General features: G+C 42.4%; 1 long non-coding RNA gene across 1 annotated transcript; it reads left to right on the top strand.

Annotated features, from left to right (window-relative positions):
* Nucleotides 1-303: 303 nt before the first annotated feature.
* Nucleotides 304-5,586, top strand: LOC143935883 (uncharacterized). Its single transcript, XR_013263585.1, has 3 exons — nt 304-1,150; nt 1,949-2,038; nt 2,117-5,586. It is a non-coding gene; the product is annotated as an uncharacterized LOC143935883 (long non-coding RNA).
* Nucleotides 5,587-10,538: the final 4,952 nt, after the last annotated feature.

The raw sequence follows: 10,538 nt of genomic DNA, 5'->3' as shown, positions 1-10,538 counted from the left end.
GGATTTTGTCATCAGAATGTCCAACCGTGTGTACAGGGCATTAGCCTTTAAAATGGGGACTTTTGATTTTTCAAGTTCGGATCCCATAGACTTAAACGGGGTTCGTGGTTCGGGTCCGAACTTTCGCGACCGGGGGGGGGGGGGGGGTTTGGCCCATCTCTATAGAAGAGCGTGTGTGTGTGTATATATATATATATATATATATATATAGACACACACACACACATACACTTGAATATTTCCTTTTAGGGAAGCTAAGATAAGTAAAAATGAACTTCCTCTATAGCTCTACATATATACAAGGCAGCTTCCACAATAAAGAGTGAGCGGAACAAAACTGTTTGACATACATGTGTGTCTGTTCTCTGTGGTAGCACGACGGGTTATACTTATACAATAGATAAGATCTTCTTGCACACTGCATTTATCTTAGCTTTTTTGAAGCAGCACTCAGGATATCGAAACTAGTGCCGGGTAATAAAAAAAGGTGAGTTGGTAATTTTTATGGAGGATGTTATTTTACATGATTCTTTTATTTCCATTCATATTAATCACTTCAGGTCCGCCCCATAGCAGTTTTACTGCTACATGTGTGCCGGATCATGTAAATTCATATGTGATCACACACAGCAGAGGCCCAGCGGCAGGTACCGTGGACTCAATGTCCGCTAGCACCCACCATTGATCTAGCAGAGAGGCAGAAGGGAGGTTTGCCTATATATACAAGGCAGATTGCCGTTTTAACAGGAGGGAAGGCATGCATCCTGTGTCTCTGCAAAGCTCTGCCAGGAGTTGTTGTCAAACAGAAGGGAAGGCATGAATCCTGTGTCTCTGCAAAGCTCTGCCAGGAGTTGTTGTCAAATTGAGAGTTAAACCACCTTCCCGTGAAGGAGCGGATGGTGGAAATCGAAAGTTGCTGGCAACGGCTTTCCCCAAGCCAGAAAAAATATCAAAAGCAGGCAGAAGATCAACAGAGAATCTAACGCATGCAGCTCGTAAACTGGATGAAGGTAAGCCTTTTTCTTTGGCCTCTTGTAGGCCAGCTGTGCTTCTTCTTACTTGTCCTCCAACCTTAAGATAACCTTTCCACTTTCCTTGCAGAGTCTGTCATCTTAAGAACGTACCCCCCTACAAAGAGAAGATTTCTAGTGTGAGTATGCCAACTTGACAAGAAATAATTTTTGACATAGTGGGGAAGATAGTTCAGGCTTATCGCCCATATTTATGTTGCGCTAGAGTACTACGAAGCTGAAGGGACGTAACCCCATATCCAAGGCAACATCCCAGAACAAATCTGTAAGTGATTTATATATATATATATATATATATATATATATATATTTTTTTTTTTTTTTCTATTTCCTGTCCCAAAGACATAAGAGGAAGTAGGAGAAAATTCCCTCATTTCTGAGAGCACAATTTCTGGTTGCCGCCAGTAATAAACATGGCAAATCAGCACATTCACCTATGCCCAGTAGCACGTTCCCAACTTCTGTTTCCTCCCTTGCTGTCATGTTCAGATGCTGGAAAGAGAAGAAGCAACCTTGTGTAAGCGATGAGCCATTCAAGTGGCAGTTTACACAAAACTTTGGACTCTCATCCTGTGACAGCACTTGTGATTGGCCTAGCCCAATCACATGGTATGTGTTCCTTCATACTCCAAAGTACCAGTTATATTCTTCACTCCCACCAGCCGAACATATCTTTATGGGGGTGAAGGAAAGGATATCTGTCCTGCTCTGCACAACACGTGAGTCACCCAACTTGGGAGTCCCAGAGTTTTATTACTTAGGTACATACAGTAGATTATTACATAGTAGGGCAAAGTCTCACTAGCACCTGGGAGTTTGTCACAACTGGTTGAGCACCTTTACCTTGGCAGGCCATGGATTAGATTAAGAGCCTTTGGGGATTGTTTGGTATTACTAAATTACCACCTTAATTTCAGGATAATGATGATAATAAGGATGGTGACGATGATGAGGATAAGGACTCCTCTGCGTCTAGTAGTGAAGAAGACAGCGAGGATGGGGAGGAGGTGAGCTGATTTTTGACTATTTTTTCTAAAGGTATCTGAAAAGTATTTAGTACTGACCTATGTGTTTCCTACAAACAGTATCAAGATGAAGAGAAGGAGGATGACGATGATGAAGAGGAGGATGATGATGACAATGAATCTGATTGCAGTTCCTCATCTTCATCCAGAGCAATCCTGGAGGCTGCCAGACAGGAGGGATCTTCTAGTCCAATGACCCCTGAATTATCCAGAGACAGAGTGTCTAAAATTAACAGCTTGGTTTCCAAAGATCTCTTAAAAGCAAAGGAGCTTTCTGACAAACTCCTAGCCACCCTCCTTTCAAGTAGGAAGAGCATGACCAGGGCAATATACCTGAAGGTGTGGAAATGCTACAATTCCTGGTGTTCACCTAAAGGGCATCAGATGAAGAAGATTGTCTTGGTTTTAGAGTTCCTCCATCAGGGAATGGAGAAGGGCTTAGCAATAAGTACTCTCAAGACTCAAGTGGCAGCTTTGTCAGTTTTCCTGGAGAGAATATTATCTTGATTGTTAGATTTTTTAGGGCACTGGCGTGCATTCCTTGAAGTTTTTCCCAAATTGAATTTATCTTTTTTCTTACAGGGTCTCACAAAAGGTCAGTTTGAGCCCTTAGAGGAAGCCTGATTTAAGTTTTTTATTTCAAAACAATTTTTTTAGTAACGATTAATTCAGCCCAAAAAATAAGTGAAATTCTGGCTCTGTCAGTCGCTGAACCTTTTTTAGTTATGTTTTTGGTCCCAATAGTCCTCAAAACAGACCTGGGTTTTCTCCCGAAAATCTCTTCATTGCACTCAAGAAATAGTGTTACTTACCTTTTGTGCAACTTCAGCTAACCAAGGAGAGGAAGCTTTCCATACATTAGACGTAAAAAGGTGTTTTCTGCATTATCTAGAGGTGTAAAACTCAGACGTGACCAAAGATTTCAGGCAGTCAAACTCTTTGTTCATCCTCTTTTCTAGATCGCCCAAGGGAGAGAGAGCCTCCAGAAGTACTTTGGGGAGGTGGCTCAAATTGGCCATCAGGGAAGCATTTGTCTCACCGTGAACCTTGAGCCTCTCCTACTAAAATCCTTGTAAATAATGGGCCTTAAAGTGTCTGAAAGAGGAACAAGTTTCCATAGAAACTAGGCAGCTGCTCTTTTATTTTCTAACCTGTGATGCTAAGAGAGATGCCGATTGGTGGTTATGGTTAGCTTTTCTTTCGTGAGGTTTCTACTCTTTCGTTTAATTCCTTCTTACTACCCCATAATTGTTTTTTTTTTTTTTTATATGTCCGAAAACATTGGCCGAGAAAAACAGCTACTGCCGATAGCAACTAACCTCCATGTTTCTAAACTGTGGTTGCTTGGGAAAACCGTCCACATTTGTATTTGCACCGGTTATTCTCAGTTGGGCAAGTTGTTAAGGAGAGGGGGGGTTTTTTTTGTGGTATTTTTTTATGTTTCAAAGGTGTATTTTAGCAACTCGTTTTAGTATGTTACTTTGTTTTTTCCTTTAACCACTTTTAGATCAGCTGCCACAGTTGTACTGCAGCAGGTTGGCTCCCCTGGGCGAATTGCTGTCGTTGTATGTCGGCACGGGCACTCATGGCTGCTGCACGCTGCGGGAGCGTGCCTGTGGGTCGGGCGGACTCTGCCGGCAATCCGCGATCACATAGTACAGAGGCAGGATGGGGTTCTGCCTTTGTAAACAAGGCGGATCCCCATTCTGACAGATCATGTCCCAGGAATGCAAAAAGGACAAGAGAACAGCGCCCGCTAAGTGCAGCATGCAAATATTTTTCATGTGAAAGGGTGGGGGAGGGTGGAAGTCCAATGCTGTTGTAAACGTGTGTCCGCGATCCTGTCTTTCCTCCAACCACACTGTTGGTGCACAATGCTTCTGGATGGTGGGGACTGGGATCGGCGGCATGCACGGATGGTCGGGTGAGTGGGCGGCGGTTCGCATTCGGGGCATGCGTGCCCCTTCCTCAGGCATTCAGTAGCGGCCATTTTTTACATTGATCAGTGCATTTTTATAGCACTGATCAATGTAATGTCACAATGTAATGTTTCCCAAAAAGTGTAATTTGTAATTATGCTAATTCTATTTCAGTGTCACAAAGATTAAATATTTTGTTTTTCAGTTTAACTCATGGATGGCATTGTGTCTCAGGGCTCTTTTGATCACTGAACACAATCTCGGACACCTGTGATAATTAGATTGCCAGGTGAGCCCAATTAAAGGAAAAACGACTAAAGGAGGGTGTTCCAGATTATTAAGCAGAGCACCATTTTCAAGCAATATGGGGAAGAAAAAGGATCTCTCTGCTGCCGAAAAGAGTGAAATGCCTTGGACGAGGTATGAAAGCATTAGCTATTTCACGAAAACGTAAGCGTGATCATCTCACTATTAAGAGACTTGTGGCTGATTCAGAGCACAGACGGGTTTCGTGCAGATAAAGGCACATTGAGGAAGATTTCTGCCAGATCCATGCATCTGATCACGAGAGCAGCTGCTAAAACACCATTACATAGCAGCAAACAGATATTTGAAGCTGCTGGTGCCTCTGGAGTCCCACGGACATCAAGGTGTAGATTCCTCCAGAGTCTTGCAACTGTGCATAAACCTTCCATTCGGCCACCACTAACCAATGCTCACAAGCAGAAACGTCTGCATTGGGCAGAAAAATACATGAAGACTAATTTTCAAACAGTCCTGTTCACTGATGAGTGCCGTGCAACCCTGGATGGTCCAGATGGATGGAGTAGTGGATGGTTGGTGGCCGGCCAGCCTGTTCCAACAAGGCTGCGACGTCAGCAAGGCGGTGGGAGAGTCATGTTTTGGGCTGGAATCATGGGTAGAGAGCTGGTTGGCCCCTTTAGGGTCCCAGAAGGTGTAAAGATGACCTCTGCAAAGTATATGGAGTTCCTGACTGACCACTTCCTTCCCTGGTACAGAAGGAAGAACTATGATTTCCGTAATAAAATCATCTTCATGCATGACAATGCACCATCTCATGCTGCAAAGAATACCTCTGCATCAATGGCTGCTATGGGGATAAAAGGAGAGAAAGTCATGGTGTGGCCTCCATCCTCCCCTGACCTCAATCCTATTGAGAACCTTTGGAGCATCCTCAAGCAAAAGATCTATGAGGGTGGGAAGCAGTTTACATCCAAACAGCAGCTCCAGGAGGCTATTCTGACATATTGCAAACAAATTCAAGCAGAAACTGTCCAAAAACTCACAAGTTCAATGGATGCAAGACATGCGAAGCTGCAATCAAATAAGAGGTCCTACGTTAATGTAACGTGATCTATTAAAATGTTTAAAAAGTTAAAATGTTGTTCAAAGATTGATTGCAATAGCTTTTGATTTCAGTAAAAATTCTGCAAACACAACAAATTACAATTTTCAGTTCTTTACAACCTATAAAGTGTTTTGAAATGTACTGTGCGAAATAATTTGGAACAGTGCATTGTAAGTTTTTTATTTTGAAAAAAAAAACTGTTATCATTAGGATGTTTGTTCAATAAAATTTAAAAATTTGAATTGTACTCTTAATAGTTGATAACATGAGAATTATGCTGACTGTTGTTTACATCAATTATTTAGGTAAATGAGAAAAATAACATTGTCATAATAATTTGGAACAGGGTGTAGACAGAAATCTAAAGTTAAAAAACGCTGAAGGCTTAATACTACCTTAAGTCTGGATTCACACCAGTGCAAATTGGATGCAGGTTTCCCTGCATACAATTCGCATTGCAGGAGATTGTGACCGGCTCTTTATGGAGCTGGTTAACACATCTCTGCTGTGCATCTTTTGGTCTGTTTCTGGTCCGAATTCAGCCCAAAATTTGGGCTAAAATCAGACCTAAAATGGTGAATGGAGACGCACTGGACTCCTGCTGTGAGCCGCTCTGTGCTGCAGTGCGAACCCAGCCTAAGGCTAGGTTCACCCCATGTGTGTTGCGACTGATGTGTTTTTCCAGCACGTTTTGCGGTGTGTTTTCGATGCCCTTTGCGTTTTTTTTTCCTAATAGGAAAGAATGACAGTCCTGTTCATGGAGTGTGACTTTGATGTGCCTTTACAGTCTCTGGCACTCAAGTTGCATCAAGGGCACCATCAAAGGCACATCAAACTAGTACAGGAACCTTTAGATGTCCAAAGTTGCATGTTAGGGATAATGTTAAGAGCTAGGGTTAGAGTTGGGGTTTGTTTTCTAACCCTAACAATTACCATTAAGCTTAACCCTAACTGTAATAATTACTGCTAACCTTAACAATTACCACTAACCCTAACCCTAATGATTATTGCTAACCCTAACAATTATCGCGAACCCTAACCCTAATGATTACTGCTAACCCTAACAATTACTGCTAACCCTAACCACTAATCCTAACCCTAATGATTACTGCTAACTCTAACAATTACTGAAAACCCTAACCATTACCACTAACCCTAATGATTACTGCTAACCCTAAAAATTACCACTAACCCTACACCTAACCCCTAACCCTAATGATTACTGCTAACCCTAGCCATTACCACTAACCCTAATTATTGCTGCTAACTCAAAAAATGACCACTAACCCTAAACCTAACTACTAACTCTAACCCTAATGATTACTGCTAACCCTAACCATTACCACTAACCCTAACCCTAATGATTACTGCTAACTCTAACAATTAGCGCTAACCATTACCACTAACCCTAATGATTACTGCTAATCTTTACAATTACCACTAATCCTAACCATTACCACTAACCCTAGCCCTAATGATTACTGCTAACCCTAACAATTACTGCTAACACTAATCATTACAGCTAACCCTAGCCCTAATGATTACAGCTAACCCTAACAATTACTGCCAACCCTAACCATTACCGCTAACCCTAGCCCTAATGATTACTGCTAACCCTAACAATTACCGATAACCTTAACCCTAATGATTAGCGCTAACCCTAACCATTATTGCTAACCTTAACCCTACTGATTATCACTAACCCTAATGATTACTGCTAATCCTAACCCTAACCATTATTGCTAACCTTAACCCTACTGATTACCGCTAACCCTAACCATTAACACTAACCCTAATGATTACTGCTAACCCTAACAATTACCGTTAACCCTAACCCTAATGATTACTGCTAACCCTAACAATTACCACTAACCTTAACCCTAACCATTACCACTAACCCTAACCATTACCACTAACCCTAAAAATTACCACTAACCTTAATGCTAAAATTTACCACTAACCCTTCTGATTACCATGAACCCTAACCCTAACGTGTGACTTTGGATACATAAAGATTCCTGCACTACTTTGCTGAAACATTGATGTGGCTTTGATGCGATTTGTGTGCCAGAGAGTGTAAAGTCGCATGTAAGTTGCATCACAGTTGCACTCCAGGAATAAAACTGTCATACTTTCCTATTATCCTGAAAAAAAAAGAAAACCTCAAAACACATAAAAAATGCCATTAAAATCTTTTACACGCAAAATGCAATTTGCTGCAGGAAAAAAGGTCTGGACCCTTTCCAAAAATGGCTACAGTGCGGGCCTAAATTGCCAGGAGGGTGTCCATGTATCTCCTCCCATGCATGAGCTGCCTGCATGCCCTCTATCAGTGGCCACCAGTGCAACTTATCAATGCAACCAATCAGCACTCATCAGTGCCTCATCATCAGTGCTGCCAATCAGTGTCACCTACCAGAGCCCATCAGTGACACCTATCAGTGCCCATCAGTGCCCATCGGTGCCACCCATCAGTGCCACCTATCAATGTCCACCAGTCCTGCCTTATCAGTGCCCATTAGAGCAGCCTATCAGTGCCCATCAATGGAGAGGGAGAGAAGGAGAAAAATTACCTGTTTGCAAAAGTTTGTAACAAACTATGAAAACTGTTTTTGTTTGTTTAGCAAAAAATAAAAACCCCAGTAGTGATTAAATACAACCAAAAAAAGCTCTATTTGTGTGAGAAAAAAATTATTATTTGGGTACAGTGTTGCATGACTGCGCAATTGTCATTTAAAGTGCGAGAGCACTGAAAGCTGAAAATTGGCCGGAAGGAAGGGAGTTTCAATTCCCAGTAGGCAAGTGGTTAAACAGCAAATCCAATCTAAGGCAACAAAGCCCCCTAGACAACTATACGTACATGAAGGAGCATCCAAAGATGTTCTTCATAAGAAGGAACAAAAGAAAAAATAAGTTGTGTTTATAAGAACAAAAATCTACAATAACAGCCATGGAGCCAGTCTAAAGGTGAAATAAGACTAAAAAGCGTTGCAAGCTGTTCCATAATGACTCAATCATCAAATGCCTGCATGACAACAAAGAATGTCGCTGCATTTGCACGACTATGCCTTGGTGGTCACTCCTGGAGAACAGATGGCTATGTAGATGGATCAAAAAGCATGAAAAATTGAGAGGCCCCTCTGTGTCTTAAAGCAGCCTGTTCCATTTCACTATATTGACATGGGCACATGTGCAGCATTCATGCTAATTTAATGGTGAGTTAGAAATATGAGACACATTAGGCTTCCATCAATTATCTATGATAAGGTTTCACCTAAAATTGCAAACATTAAATACCCATTCACACCATTGAGCTGCATTAGTGCACGTGCATTGCCATATTATCATTATTATTATTATTATACAGGATTTATCACGACCCCCGGCCCACAGGAGCCACTGGATATGATGGGTTCTCTGTTGGGTTCTTCTAAGCTACCATTCTATAATATTGCACAGAAAATAAGCCACCAGCAACTGGATGTTAGGTTGAATGGATGTATTATGGAATGGTAGTTGAACAATGTATGAATCAACTTACAGGCAACTGAACAGGTTTAGAGAGGCTGCACTAGATAATCATGGACCCGTAAGATGACAACCAACTGAACTGTACTACTGCTAAACCGTATCTTAACTGATGCAAACAGGGTTAAAATGTAACAGTTAACTAACCCCCCAAAAAATAAAGTTCCTTCTGTGCACACTAACCATACAGCTCTAAAAGTGATACATAAAATACCTGGAACCTGATTGTTAGTATTAGACAGCTTTCATTAGGGCCCTTCTGTAAGGTAGTGCACGTGAAGCTGTCCCTAATAGACATCCATGTCCATCATTTGAGAGACCTTGAGAGTTCTTTTGACTGTTGCATGAATACACCATACACATCAACAGCAAGCAGAGCACGAGACCCTAGATATCCTAGGTTCAAATAAGACATTAGAGCAGCCTTTCTCAACCTTTTCAACACAGAGGAACCCTTGAAATAGTTCTCTGGTCTGCTAAAAATTAGAAATCTACAACTCATGATACATTAGTGTGATGGTCAGTGGGAAGAGTGGTCCTTACACTTGTGGTCATTGGGAAGAATTACCTCCTTACAGATAGCTAAAAAGATCAATGGTATCAGTGGGAACTTTTCCGAGAGGCAGAAATGGCCCAATGCTGAAGGAACCCCTAGCAACCTCTGGAGGAACCCTGGTTGAGAATCACTGCATTAGAGTGTGTAATGGATGGCTGATGGGCTGCAGTCTCCATTGCATTGACTGTGTGCAACAAAGGATGCATCTTTGTAGTTCTGTTCAACACTTCCAGCAGGCAACAGGTCGGACTGGACCATGCGCTTAGCGAACAGTTGTCCCAGATTTCTCAGTCCTCACGATCAGGTCCTCCTAATCAGGTTCTCACAATCAGGTCCTCACTGGCTCCTCCTGACTGTAGCACACGTGGCAACAAGTCCCTCCAGCTTTGTGCCCCAGCACGGCAGGAGAACTCTAATGCCCTGTACACACAACCGGTTTTCTCGTCGGAATAAACTCTGAAGGTTTTTCCAATGGAGTTCCGACGGAATTCCGCTGAAACTGTGTTACATACACGATCACACCAAAGTCCGACCGTCAGGAACGTGGTGACATACAACAAGTATGAAGGGACTAGAAAAAGGAAGTTCAATAGCCAGTAGCCAATAGCTTGTGTGTCGTACTTGCTACAGCGCATGCGCCGTTTTTGGTCCGTCGGAACAGCATACAGATGAGCGGTTTTCCTGTTAGGAATTGGTTCCGTCGCAAATATTTAGAACATGTTCTATTTCTAGGTCCGTCAGAATTTTCGAAAAAAAAAAAGTCTGACAAGGCATTCGTCTGACTTTTTCTGTCAGACATTCCGCTCGTGTGTACGCGGCATCAGTGTCTCAGTCTTTTGGTCTCTGGTGTGAGCACAGACACCACAGTGATAGGTCTGCACTCTCTCTGTCCCTCTTGGCAAAGTCTCCTATGGCCCCTGGTCTCTGCACAGTCCCAGCAAAGGCCACAGGTCTGTACAACTTGGCTTTCCCCCACAAAAGATCCAGAAATGCCCTGGAAACCTTCTATCTCTCCTCCCTTTGTCAGCAGGGATTTCTGGGTAGCGAAGTCCACAGCCCATTAGCCTCCGTTTACTTGTATGGTGCAGTGCCCCTTTAATGGCTGCATAG

The sequence above is a fragment of the Lithobates pipiens genome, unplaced genomic scaffold (assembly GCF_037356315.1).
Source record: "Lithobates pipiens isolate NorthernLeopardFrog02 unplaced genomic scaffold, aLitPip1_a1.2 Scaffold_28, whole genome shotgun sequence".
Classification (NCBI taxonomy): Eukaryota; Metazoa; Chordata; class Amphibia; order Anura; family Ranidae; genus Lithobates; species Lithobates pipiens.
Note: the sequence above shows the minus strand (reverse complement) of the source record. Positions and strands in the feature narration are given on the sequence as shown.